We start from the raw sequence: 15,439 nt of genomic DNA, 5'->3' as shown, positions 1-15,439 counted from the left end.
CTTATGTGGTTTTCAAGGAACGTGCGTCAGGTTTGTGTAATTATCATCTCAATTTTACTTTTATATGTGACCACGAATACTTGCGTTTGCATTTGGGAGCAACACTTACTCCCATCACGGAAGTCATTTTCGACTTTTAAGGAACTTATTTTCCTAGAGAAAGAAAATATTTGACCAAACAAACATGGAAAAATTGGAAAATACTTTTCTCCATACCATGCACACCCTACATATTTTAATGTATTCAGAGATGAATGCTTTAACTTTTAATTATTAGGCGCCACAAAAGATTAAACTAAAGAATTATCTTACGTTAAGCCAATCACAGAAGAAAAAGTTGAAGAAACTCGAGGTAAGTGCATATGGGAAAGTTCATTATTTTCTTATTTATTACTTATATATTTCATCTATTTTTTGGACTTTGAATAATTTAGTTTTATAACATGTATGCCGACAAGGAGAAAGCAATCCTTTTATCAAAAAGCATTAAGACCTTGAAGTAGGCATTGCCTAATTTGACTTCAAGTGTTCAGGTTCTTTTTCTTTTTTGATAATGATAAATAATCAATATTTCACGAAGTACCAGATCCAAGATGATCTTTATTAACTTATGTGGTTTTCAAGGAACGTGCGTCAGGTTTGTGTAATTATCATCTCAATTTTACTTTTATATGTGACCACGAATACTTGCGTTTACATTTGGGAGCAACACTTACTCCCATCACGGAAGTCATTTTCGACTTTTAAGGAACTTATTTTCCTAGAGAAAGAAAATATTTGACCAAACAAACATGGAAAAATTGGAAAATACTTTTCTCCATACCATGCACACCCTACATATTTTAATGTATTCAGAGATGAATGCTTTAACTTTTAATTATTAGGCGCCACAAAAGATTAAACTAAAGAATTATCTTACGTTAAGCCAATCACAGAAGAAAAAGTTGAAGAAACTCGAGGTAAGTGCATATGGGAAAGTTCATTATTTTCTTATTTATTACTTATATATTTCATCTATTTTTTGGACTTTGAATAATTTAGTTTTATAACATGTATGCCGACAAGGAGAAAGCAATCCTTTTATCAAAAAGCATTAAGACCTTGAAGTAGGCATTGCCTAATTTGACTTCAAGTGTTCAGGTTCTTTTTCTTTTTTGATAATGATAAATAATCAATATTTCACGAAGTACCAGATCCAAGATGATCTTTATTAACTTATGTGGTTTTCAAGGAACGTGCGTCAGGTTTGTGTAATTATCATCTCAATTTTACTTTTATATGTGACACCGATCAGACTAACGTTAAAACATGTCCTGCATATGTAGGGTTAAACTAGCCGAGAAAAGCGTTTAAGAAAAGTGTAGTTTTCTAGAGCAGGGTTAGAAGTCCACATAGAGATCGACCAATAAAGAAGAGGACTACCTACTGCCTATTTAGTGATATCTTGAATGATTCTAACATGCAATCGAGTCCGATGATCAATGGCAATCTTTTGAGGTCAGCCATAGGAAAAGATGAAGTCCCAAATGATGCACCCATCACTCCAGGGTCTCCTGAAGAGTTGACTTGTAAGAGTGGACCTTTAGCATACGGTATAGATGCTTCTTTGCGAAACAAGCAAGAAGAGGATAAAACTACAGATAGTTTAAAGTCAGATTGTCAGCAAAATCCTCTTTTCGTTGGTGATTGTCACAATGAAGGACGGAGAAAATCAATGGTACTGCTCCTGTTTCTGTTTATCTAACCCTTTAGTTGATGGTGTTGTCCTCCTTCTGAAGTCCATGCATATTGATAAGGCAAGTTTCTTATTTGAAAAAGGCTATCCTCTTTTATGTTCCATGACTTGATTGAAGTATTATATACTTGGAAATAGTTGCCAAAGTCACCAGCATTGAGGATACTTTTTTAATAGCTTTAACTAGGGGTGTACATGGTTCGGTTCAGTCAATTATTTCTTAAAAGTAAACCAAACCAAGGGCTGCCAACCTACCGGTCAACCTTTTCACTTCCTTCACACTTGTCAATTGGTCAGGGATATCTCTTATGGCCTTTAATTATCTTGTGGGGATTTACTTCGATTCCTCTTTGAGAAACCAAAAAGCCAAGAAATGTTCCGGACCCAAATCCAAAGAAGTATATTTTCGGGTTGAGCTTCATGTTGTATTCACTCAAAATATCGATTGTCTCTTTTAAATAAGTCAAATGACTTCCTGCACTAAGAGACTTAACCAATATATCATTAATATAAACTTCCATATTTTTATCAATTTGACGTTCGAATATTTTATTAACGAACCTCTGATAAGTGACTCCGGCATTCTAAAGCCTGAAAGGCATCACATTATAGCAATAAGTGCCAAAATTTGTGATGAACGAAGTTTTTTCTTGATCCTCCGGGTGCATCTTAATTTGATTATACCCGGAATACGCATAAAAAAAACTCATCAATTCATGCCCGACCGTAGCATCGATCATTTGGTCAATGTTCGGCAACATGAAAGAATCTTTAGGGCATGCCTTATTTAAATCTTTATAATCTACATGTATTCTAAATTTATTTTTCTTTTTAGGACCAATCACTATGTTAGCTAGCCAATCAGGATAATTCACCTCTCGAATTGAACCTATAATTAATAATCGGGTTACCTCCTCTTTAACAAACGTGTCCCTGACCTCGGCTATCAATTGTTTTTTTTGCTTTACCGGAGAAAATTTGGGGTCCAAACTTAACTTATGGGCATCCACATCTAGTGAAATACCTGTCATGTTAGAATGAGACCATGTAAAGTAATAAAAGTTAGCTTTTAAAAACTCAATAATTTTAAGCTTGAGTTCAGGATTTAATCCTGTTACCACGTAAACCTTTTTATCCGGGAACTTTGCCAACAAAGCAATTTGTTCCAGTTCCTCTGCAGTCGACTTTGTAGTATTTTCTTCCTCTGGTACATGAAAATATCTAGGCACCTGATAAAAACGTGATGACTCCTCTTCCCCATCACCTTCAACCGGAAAGAAAGAGGACACTGATTCCCTTAGTTGCTATTTGCTCATCCCTTCCGCCTTGCTATTGGATAGAGTTACTGAATTCATTTCCGTTGCTGCAGGTTGATCACTCTGATTTGATTGATCCCCTCCGATGTTGGGAACTTAAACAACTGATGATAAGTTGATAGTACTGTAAGGCCCCGTAAAACTTTTTCTAAAAATCGGGGTTTCCGTGATGCCGGAGCAGACGTAGAGGTTAATAATAGTAGAAATTTTTTGCGGTGAGCTTGCGAGCCACGGTTTGGACTTTTTGGATTGAACAGTGCGCTGAAGAGTTGAAGAAAAATGTTAGCAGAAGTAGGCATTTCTGCGGACCGCAGACTGGTCGCAGAGTGGGGCAGTTTTCTGGGGAATTTTTTATGTCAATTTCACGGCCATTATGCGACCGTATAACCGTTTCGCGGGCCATACTCTTATATCATATACCGTCTTGGGATTTTTCGGAGGGAGGTTTTGCGGTGTACTATGCCACCGCAGAACCGTTCCGCGGTGCATTATGCGACCGCAGAACAGGTTTGCAGGCCACATAGTGACCGTAGACCCGGTCAGTTATTTTTCAGTTTTGGCACCCCAATTTTGCGGTCATTTTGCGGACCGCATAACCATTATGTGGACGTATATGCGACCGCAGAACCTATTCCGGAGCTTCAATTTTGGAGTTTTTAAACCCGACCCTATTTCGTTAAAAGATATGTTATGGTCCATTTTGAGCATATATCTGATACTTTTAGAGTAAGAGAGAGTTCCTAGAGTGGGAGAGTGACCTTCAACCTAGTACCCATCAATTCTTGCTCAATCATTGAGGATTAACAAGGGAGTCTTCATCCTAAAGGTAAGAATCTATGTCCTAGCTTTCAATTTCGAAAATTTACAAAAAATAAAATAATTAAAGAGATAATTATTGGGTGTGGGGGTTGTTGTCTTGCATGCATGTATTCTTGAAGTATGTGGGAAGGTTGTGAGCTAAAAATGGTGGAACCTTTCACAAAAGGACCTTGAAACCTTAATGCACACCTAGTGTTTGATAAAATGCTCAAATTAGCTAGAACCATGATCATCTTCCTACTTTTGGTTCAACTTGTTATATTTCTAAAATAGATTAAAGTTGCTAAGAATTCCGGATTATTTTAGAGTTTGAGAAGCTCAATTGAAGTATGTTGGCTAAACCCCCCTTCTTCTTAGAATCGAATCCCACGGTGTTCATAAGATTGGTGTAAGTCCTTGATCATTATTGAATTGGCTATTCCTAATGTGTTTGTGTTGAAGGATGTATGTCAATATTTATTCTAAATGCTTCATCATGTCATCTTGCCATTTGAGGATGTGTTCAAAATGTGAAATATGTGTTAGGAATGTTAAGACTTCAAGTCAAGATCGAAATAAAGGTTGTTATGCCAAATTGTATGAAAAATTTCTATGTGCCTAAGATTCCAAATTGCTCTTATGTGAACTTAATGTATTGAATGGAAAGCCTTATTGTTGTTGATAATGATATTAATGTTTGAGTATGGAAAAGGGAACTGGAATTATAAAATACGGCCATGTGCCAAGAATGACTTTAAAATTTTGGCCACTAGTGCCAATAAATTGAAAGTATATGAAAGAAGTATGATATGAGATGAGTGACTGAAAAGGTAATGTCTCGGGTGAGACGGCCTAGCCGATCGGTCCATGATCAGATGCCATGCCGCACACATGGCGGTACTGTGCTGGAAATTATGATGAAATTGTGGTTATGGTTGATGTCTCAAGTGAGACAACCTAGACGATCGGGTCGTGATCGGACTCCGTGTAAGAGTACGGTGGCATTGTGAATTATGGTATATCGGCTCTAAAGATCACCCAACCTAATAACATGAAACTTTACGTGGAAATTTATGTGGTCCTTAACTTGAAGCTCCTATTGAATTCTTGACCGTTTCCCCCTTGTATTATTATTCATTCTATTGAGATGGTGTTTAGCTTTACATACTAGTGCTATTCGACGCTACTAACGTCCCTTTTGCCGGGGGTGCTTCATCTTTAAATGGATGCAGGCGGTTATATAGCAAGCAGTGTTGATCAGCGTTAGTGGCGCATCCTCTTCCCAGCAGACTTGGTAAGCAGCCTCACTTCATCCCGGGGTCACTTATTATATCTTTTGTTCATATTATTATCATGTCTCAAGGTATAGCAGGGGCCTTGTCGCCGGCACTATCATAGACTCTTTTCTATCTTTTAGAGGCTCCGTAGGCACTATGCAGGTTGTACATGGGTGTTAGAAAAGTCAAACAAGTTATGTTGTGTATTTTGAGATTTAATAGTGTAGTAACTAATGAAACGGTTTAATGTTGTATGTATGAACTTCCTACTGTTTAATTAATGATATCACGTCTTTTCTTGATCATGGGTGAGTTGGGTAGAAACTATCTGACAGGCTTGCTCGATCGGGTTCACTGTTGAGCACCGGTTGCGCCTCTCGAGGATGAGGCGTGACAGGTACAACCTTCATTTCATGATTCCAAGGCCTGCAAAGGATCACGTTGTATCCCATATCGCCATCTACTACTTTGTTCCAGTTCCTCTGCGGTCGACTTTGTAGCATTTACTTCCTCCGGTACATGAAAATATCTAGGCACCTTATAAAACACTAATGACTCATCTTCCCCATCACCTTTAACCGGAAAGAAAGAGGACACTAATTCCCTTAGTTGCTATTTGCTCGTCCCTTCCGCCTTGTTGTTGGATAGAGTTACTGAATTCATTTCCCTTCCTGCATGTTGATCACCTCTGATTTGCTTGAACCCCTCTGATGTTGGGAACTTTAACAACTGATGATAAGTTGATGGTACAACCTTCATTTCATGATTCCAAGGCCTGCCAAGGATCACGTTGTATCCCATATCGCCATCTACCACCTCAAACAAAGTGATCTTCGTTACGCATTCGACATGTGTATGTAGTAAAATCTCCCTTCGAGTTATTACACTTATTAGGTTGAACCCGGCCAGAAGCTTTGTTGCTGGAACTATACTTCCGATTAGCTTTGCTTGTTCCAGAACTCTCAACTGGATGATGTTGGTTGAACTTGTCACGCCCCGAACTCGAGGATGCGACCGACGCTCTACCGAGTGAACCTAGTCGAGCAAGCCTACATTACATCAACCTCTTATCATAACTCATGCGTGATTTATCAAAACTTAATTAGATCATGACTTTCATATTGAATATATTTGGCTCAATGGCCCATAATATTTTTTTATTTTATTTTATTTTCTTTTTCTCTCGTGATGGGTACATAGCTTCATAAATATCTGTGAAGATAATTACATGACAAAACTCAAAACATAAGTACATGACCCACAATGTACATGGAGCTTCTATGACAATAGATACCTAAGTACATAAAACCAACTAGACTCGAATGGCCACTGGAATTGTAGCGGGCTCACCATAATCTGATGTGCAAACGATCCCTACCAAAGATCCATATCATCCTGTAGAAGTACACCTGCATCCATTAAAAGATGCAACGCCCCCGACAAAAGAGATGCGAGTACATATGGAATAGTACTCGCATGTAAGGCAAACAGAACAACATATGAAATCATGGTAATTCAAATAAGAGTCATATGAAGTACATCAAGGACTACGAAATATCCCATAGATTCACATTCCAAGTCTCGTTATGCTTACATCATTTTAAATTTTGTTTAGGATTAACTGAGCCATATGAACTATGCGTGGAATACATAATATAAAGTAATTGAAACAACATGTTCAAACAAGGCCAATGAAAATGGCACATAATGTCTGTGTTAACAATGCGTCTTACTAGACCGTCCAAATCCCTCTCTTATCTTACACCTATACATTTCATAAACCGTCCTTAGTGTTCACATGTCATATTAAAGACTTATGTCTTTCATAAACCGTTCATAGGATTCCATAGACAATACACCTATGCGTCTCGTAGACCGTTCATAGAATTTCATACACAATACACCTATGTGTTTCATAGACCATTCATAGGATTCACATATACCATACAATACACGTGTGCATTTCATAGACCGTTCACAGTGTTTACACAATATACCTGTGTGTTTCATAGACCGTTCACAGTATTTACTTACACAATACACCTGTGCGTTTCATAGACCGTTCACAGTGTTTACTTACATAATACACATGTGCGTTTCATAGACCGTTCACAGTGTTTACTTACATAATACACTTGTGCGTTTCATAGACCGTTCACAGTGTTTACTTACACAATACACTTGTACGTTTCATAGACCGTTCATAGTGTTTACTTACACAATACACTTGTGCGTTTCACAGATCGTTCACAGTGTTTACTTACATAATATACTTGTGCGTTTCATAGACCATTCACAGTATTTATTTACATATTACACATGTGCGTTTCATAGATCATTCACAATGTTTACTTGCATATTACACCTGTGCGTTTCGGAGACTGTTCACAGTGTTTACTTGCATATTACACATGTGCATTTCATAGACCATTCACAGTGTTTACTTACATAATACACTTGTACATTTCATAGACCGTTCACAGTGTTTACTTGCATATTATACCTGTGCGTTTCATAGACCGTTCATAGTATTTACTTACACAATACACTTGTGCGTTTCATAGACCATTCACAGTGTTTACTTACATAATACACTTGTGCGTTTCATAGACCGTTCACAGTGTTTACTTACATATTACAGATGTGCGTTTCATAGACCATTCACATTGTTTACTTATATATTACGCCTGTGCTTTTCATAGACCGTTCACAGTGTTTACTTACATATTACACATGTGCGTTTCATAGACCGTTCACAGTGTTTACTTGCATATTACACCAGTGCGTTTCATAGGTCGTTCACAGTGTTTACTTACACAATACACTTGTGTATTTCATAGACCGTTCACAGTGTTCATTCATATTATATTATACACCTATGCATTTCATAGCACATCCATAGGATTCACATATTATACACCTATACGTTTCATAGCCTGTCCATAGAGTTCATCATTATGCACATAACCATATATAAACTCAAAGCAACATGATTAACATCACATTAAGGTCGTAAGTTCCCGAATCATTGGACACTTCATGTTCGTGCTCATCATGGAGAAACATAGCTCATTACATTAGCACATGCATGGTGAATCAATAAGTCAATTTTAATGGCACATGAGCCCAATTTCTTTTCTTAAGGTTCATCATCATTTTAGCATAGGACATCTCCCTTTCATCTCGTTATTCACTCACTTGACATCTTGAGGTCATTAGCTAAGTTCATGATTCTTGAGGACTTAACATCGAAGTCATTTACATACATTATTTTAGAAGCATACAACTATAGTCGAAACAATTAGGACATACAACACCTCATAATTCTCATTTCATAATATTTCACACATCATTTCATTTCATTGGCGCTATTGGCCACAATCATAACTTTCATCATTGGCACGGTGTCTACACTTTATATTCCCAACTCACTACTTTCACTTTCAAGTATCTTTATAGATTATCGACAACAAAGAATCTCTAATCACGACTTTTAGTACACCTATGAGCAATTAAGAGTCTTAGGCACATTGAAACTTCTTACACAATTTGGCATAATAGCCTTCACTTGAAATACTACTTGGAGTCATAACATTTTTATATCCAACTCATGCTTTGAACACATTCCCGAAGTATAACATCATATGATAAGAGTATCCAAAATACATTTTGAATATATACCTTTCAACACAAAACTTATTCAGAATAATTAATTTATAAAGAATATCTCGGGACTTACACGAGCATCATGGAATTCATTTCTATGAAAGAAGTTTAGCCAACATACCTCGCTTTGAGCTTTTCTTAAATTACTACAACATTCCGAAAATTCTAACAATCCCAATCGATTTTGAGACATAACAAAATTGAACCATAATTAGGAAGATATTCATGGTTTCAGCTCATTTGAGCATTTTATCAAACACTAGGTGTGCAAGTTTGGGTATAAGGTTCTTCTACAAGATTTCCTTCATTCTACCACTCAATCTTTACCCATTTGAGCTCAACAATCTTTCCACAAACCTTATTAGTACAAGCATGTATAAATAATACTCTTACACCCAAGAATCATACTCCCAATTACCCATCTTTTACCCCAAACTCGAAATTGAAGACTAGGGGTTTGAATCTTACCTCTTAGACGAAGATCTTGTAAGATTTCCTTGTTGGATTTCAAAGCTTGGGCAAGATTTTGATGAACAAAATACTTCATCTAATTTCTCTCTCTAGAACACTCTCATTTCTCTCTAAAAAACCTCAAACGATTTCCCCAAAATAAGCCCCAAAACCTATTTATCAAAATGGGGTCGGGTTATGAAAATAGAAAAATTAACCCTCCAAAATCAGATCTGCGGTCACATAATGGACCGCAGAATGGTTATGCGAGTCGCACAATGCACCACAAAATCGATGCCAAATATTGGGCTGTACTAGTCCATTCTGCGATCAGTTTTGCGGCTGCAGAAGCAGTTTCGCGATCGCATAATGATTCTGCGGTCGCACATCTGACTGCAGAATCACATTTTTTCAGCCTTTGGTAATTTGGTCATAACTTCTTGTAGGAGTGTCCAAACGACGAACGGTTTGACGAGGTAGAAACTAGACTCAAAGATCTTTAATTTGATAGGTTATACATCAATAACTCATTATATATATATTTAGATATGCGCATCCAAAGTTTGGTCTTGTGCGTACCCATTTGAAACTTTAGTCTATCATGAAATTTCCAACTTGACTTGGACTTACTCCTTAGACCCCACATCACTTATAATATGCCTCATACACTTATTATCATATCAAATTGATATCCATTATATTAATAGCTCTCATCTACACATAAAATAATATAATTAGCGCACATCAACTTTCTTTATAGCGCTTAAGTACTTCAAAATTTTCCGGGGTGTTATATTCTCCCCCACTTAAGAACATTCGTCCTCGAATGTTTTAAAAGTCACTTCTAATAATAGAGTTACCATCCTTTTATCTCCAACCATTATGCATAGGCACTTATGACTACATGGGTCTTATGCTTCCTTTCCAAAATTCCAACTTACTTATAGCCCTTAAAATTTGGCTATCTTTACAAATTCTTAAAAATTTCGGCAGAGTTTTCCCTGTAACTTGGCCTATCCACCTGTTAGAGAATCCTAGAAATCAATCCTAAACAACATATAGATAACACCACATTGCACCATATACATGAAATCAACAACTGTGAATCTTGAGGCTAACTGTATGACCTTTCTTGCCTTGGTCGTATCCTTGACTTTTCCTTCCTCCATTACGAGGACAATTAGGCACCTCACATATTATACCTATCATGTGCGTCATTCCTTTAATCCTTAGGCCTTTCTCATTTCGTAGCACGATGTGCAATATTCCTTGGTATTAACAAGGGAACTCTGAGACTAACTTGGAATCTTAACACACGATCGAGGATAGAAGAAGAGAAACATTTCCTAAAGATCGTTGTAGCCTCCCTATTATAAGTGTGGTCAGCAACATACCGATAAGAGGGACTCTACTGACACAACTCCATGACACCTTAGGACTCCTAAACCATGCTCTGATACCAAGTTTGTCATGCTCCGAACTCGAGGAGCGCGACCGGTGCTCAACCGAGTGAACCCACTCGAGCAAGCCTACGTTACATCAACCTCTCATCATAACTCATGCGTGATTTATCAAAACATAATTAGATCATGACTTTCATATTGAATGCATTTGGCTAAATAGCCCATAATATTTTTTTATTTTCTTTTTCTATCGTGATGGGTACATAGCTTCATAAACATCTGTGAACATAATTACATGAAGAAACTCAAAACTTAAGTACATGACCCACAATGTACATGGAGCTTCTATGACAATAGAAACCTAAGTACATAAAACTAACTAGACTCGAATGCCCACTGGAATTGTAGCGGGCTCACCATAATCTGCTCCGCAAAAGATCCCTACCAAAGATCCATATCATCCTGTAGAAGTACACCTGCATCCATTAAAAGATGCAACGCCCCCGACAAAAGATACGCGAGTACATATGGAATAGTACTCGCATGTAAGGCAAACATAACAACATATGAAATCATGGTAATTCAAATAAGAGTCATATGAAGTACATCAAGAACTACGAAATATCCCATAAATTCACATTTCAAGTCTCGTTATGCTTACATCATTTTAAATTTCGTTTAGGATTAACTGAGCCATATGAACTATGCGTGAAATACATAATATAAAGTAATTGAAACAATATGTTCAAACAAGGCCAATAAAAATGGCAAATAATGTCTGCGTTAACAATGCGTCTCACTAGACAATCCAAATCCCTCTATTATCTTACACCTATACATTTCATAGACCTTCCTTAGTGTCATAGACCACTCATAGGATTTCATACATAATACACCTATGCGTTTCATAGACCGTTCATAGGATTCAAAAATATCATACAATACACATGTGCGTTTCATAGACCATTCACAGTGTTTACACAATACACCTATGCGTTTCATAGACCATTCACAGTATTTACTTACACAATACACCTGTGCGTTTCATAGACCGTTCACAGTGTTTACTTACACAATACACTTGTGTGTTTCATAAACCGTTCACAGTGTTTACTTACACAATACACTTGTGCGTTTCATAGACCGTTCATAGTGTTTACTTACACAATACACTTGTGCGTTTCACAAACCGTTCACAGTGTTTACTTACATAATACACTTGTGTGTTTCATAGACCGTTCACAGTGTTTACTTACATATTACACATGTGCGTTTCATAGACCATTCACAGTTGTTTACTTGCATATTACACCTGTGCGTTTCAGAGACCGTTCACAGTGTTTACTTACACAATACACTTGTGCGTTTCATAGACCGTTCACAGTGTTCATTCATATTATATTATACACATATGCATTTCATAGCTCATCCATAGGATTCACATATTATACAAATATGCGTTTCATAGCCCGTCCATAGGGTTCATCATTATACACATAACCATATATAAACTCAAAGCGACATGATTAACATTACATTAAGGTCGTAAGTTCTCGGATCATTGGAACACTTCATGTTCATGCTCATCATGGAGAAACATATCTCATTACATTAGCACATGCATGGTGAATCAATAAGTCAATTTCAATGGCACATGAGCCCAATTTCTTTTCTTAAGGTTCATCATCATTTTAGCATATGACATCTTCCTTTCATCTCGTTATTCACTCACTTGATATCTTGAGGTCATTAGCTAAGTTCATGATTCTTGAGGACTTAACATCGAAGTCATTTACATACATTATTTCAGAAGCATACAACTATAGTCGAAACAATTAGGACATACAATACCTCATAATTCTCATTTCATAATATTTCACACATCATTTCATTTCATTGGCGCTATTGGCCACAATCATAACTTTCATCATTGGCACGATGTCTACACTTTATATCCCCAACTCACTATTTTCACTTTTAAGAATCTTTATAGATTATCGACAATAAAGAATCTCTAATCATGACTTTTAGTACATCTATGAGCAATTAAGAGTTTTAGGCACATTGAGACTTCTTACACAATTTGGCATAATAGCCTTCACTTGAAACACTACTTGGAGTCATAACATTTTTATATCCAACTCATGCTTTGAACACATTCCCGAAGGATAACATCATGTGATAAGAGCATCCGAAATATATTTTGAATATATACCTTTCAACACCAAGCTTATTCGGAATAATTGATTTATAAAGAATAACTCGGGATTTACAAGAGCATCATGGAATTCAATTCTATGAAAGAAGTTTAGTCAATATACCTCGCTTTGAGCTTTCCTTAAATTACTACAATATTTCGGAAATTCTAGCAATCCCAATCTATTTTGAGACATAACAAAATTGAACCATAATTAAGATGATATTCATGGTTTCAGCTCATTTGAGCATTTTATCAAATACTAGGTATGCAAATTTGGCTACAAGGTTCTTCTACAAGATTTCCTTTATTCTACCACCCAATCTTTACCCATTTGAGCTCAACAATCTTCTCACAAACCTTATTAGTACAAGCATGTATAAATAATACTCTTACACCCAAGAATCATACTCCCAATCACCCATTTTTTACCCCCAAACTCGAAATTGAAGACTAGGAATTTGAATCTTACCTCTTAGATAAAGATCTTGTGAGATTTTCTTGTTAAATTTCAAAGCTTGGGCAAGATCTTGATGAACAAAACACGTTATCTACTTTCCCTCTCTAGAACACTCTCACTTCTCTCTAAAACACCTCAAATGATTTCCCCAAAATAAGCCCCAAAACCTATTTATCAAAATGGGATCGGGTTATGAAAATAAAAAAATTAACCCTCCAAAATCAGATCTGCGGTCACATAATGGACCGCAGAATGGCTATGCGAGTCGCACAATGCACCACAAAATCGGTGCCAAATATTGGGCTGTACTGGTCCATTCTGCGATCAGTTTTGCGGCTGCAGAAGCAGTTTCGTGATCGCATAATGATTCTGCGGTCGCACATCTGACCGCAAAATTATATTTTTTCAGCCTTTGGTAGTTTGGTCATAACTTCTTGTAAGAGTGTACAAATGACGAACGGTTTGAAGCGGTAAAAACTAGACTCGAAGACCTTTGATTTTATAGGTCATCTATCACATAAATCCTTATATATTTTGATATGCTCGTCCAAAATTTAGTTTTGTGCGTACCCATTTGAAACTTTAGTCTATCATGAAATTTCCAACTTGACTTGGGCTTAGGGCTCTCCATAGACCCCATATCACTTATAATATGCCTCGTACACTTATTATCATATCAAATTGATATCCATTATATTAATAGCCCTCGTCTGCATACAAAATAATATAATTAGCGCATATCAACTTTCTTTATAGCGCTTAGGTATTTCGAATTTTTTCGGGGTGTTACAGAACTACCTGGATCAACCAACACAAGTTTAATTTTAAAATCTAAAGCGTTAAGTGATATTAGCAGAGCATCATTGTGAGGTAAAATAAGGCCATCAACATCTTTTTCCGAGAAGGTAATTTCATCATCTTCTGATGCTTCTCTGACTCTCCTGCCATGAGTTGCTGAAATCCTTATTTTCTTCGCAGCTGAAAACGTCACCCTATTTACTTCAACTCCACAAAAATGCACGTCAATCATTAGACGAGGTGACCCTGCACACAGTTTGGCTGGTTTGATATCATCTCGATTCTCCCATAATTGTTCTTGTCCCGGTCACTTAAAAAATTCTCTAAGATGACCATTCTTCAATAACACTACAACCTCTTCCCGAAGATGTCGATAGTCCCTAGTCTTGTGACCATGCGTTCCGTGGAATTTACACCATAGATTAGGATCCCTTTGACTAAGATTTGACCGAATTAATTTCGGAAATCTAGCCTTTTGATGTTTCTCATAGATGAAACCAGTTCTACCTAGATGCTATTGAAGTTGTAATCAAATAACTGGGGTATGTTGAATCCCGGGACCCCAATGGTTCCTTCTCTTGTAAAGATCTGCTACGTCGACCACGATCCGCCCTTCTATCCGATACAAACCTGTCTGATGACTGAAAACCTTTATTTCCACGCCCATCAGTCCTTTCGTAAGGCTGAAAATGACTCCTGGAAGATCTCTGGTCTGCATCGAAATTAATTTTGATCTTTTTCTGATTCCAATCATGATTGCATCCTTTGGGAGACACCGAAAAACTAAATTAATTATCTTCGATTCTAATTTTTGATTCATAAAGATTATGGACGTTTACCTATGTGGTTACCTGAAACTACAACAAGCTTTCCTTCAATTTCCTAGAGGCATCAGAACTTAAAGGATTAACACCCTTGGTGAATGCTTCAGCTACCCACTCATCTGGTACCACTGGTAGCAGCATCCTCTATGTTTGAAAATGGATGACGAATTCTCGCAACAATTCAGATTTTCTTTGAGTGATTCTAAATACGCCAGCTTTCCTAGCTTGGACTTTCCTCGCCCCGACATGAGCTTTAATAAAGGAATCTACAATCATTTCAAAAGAATCAATTGAATGCTCAAGTAAAAGAAAGTACCATGTTAGAGCACCCTTTGTTAGGGTTTCACCGAATATTTTTAGTAGGATATATTCTATTTCATGTGGTGCTAAATTATTCCCCTTTACAGCTGCAGTGTAAGTTGTGATATGCTCTTGTGGATCCGAAGTTCTGTCATACTTTGGAATATTGAGCATCTTGAATCTCTTCGGAATTAATTCCGGGACCGCACTTGGTT

The 15,439-nt window shown here is 36.9% G+C and overlaps 1 long non-coding RNA gene across 1 annotated transcript; it reads left to right on the top strand.

Annotated features, from left to right (window-relative positions):
* The first annotated feature begins 1,053 nt into the window (after positions 1-1,053).
* LOC117275200 (uncharacterized) lies at positions 1,054-5,428 on the top strand. Its single transcript, XR_004505351.2, has 2 exons — positions 1,054-3,877; positions 5,082-5,428. It is a non-coding gene; the product is annotated as an uncharacterized lncRNA (long non-coding RNA).
* Positions 5,429-15,439: the final 10,011 nt, after the last annotated feature.

This window comes from Nicotiana tomentosiformis, chromosome 6 (genome assembly GCF_000390325.3).
Source record: "Nicotiana tomentosiformis chromosome 6, ASM39032v3, whole genome shotgun sequence".
NCBI lineage: Eukaryota > Viridiplantae > Streptophyta > Magnoliopsida > Solanales > Solanaceae > Nicotiana > Nicotiana tomentosiformis.
This window is presented reverse-complemented; position numbering and strand designations above follow the sequence as displayed.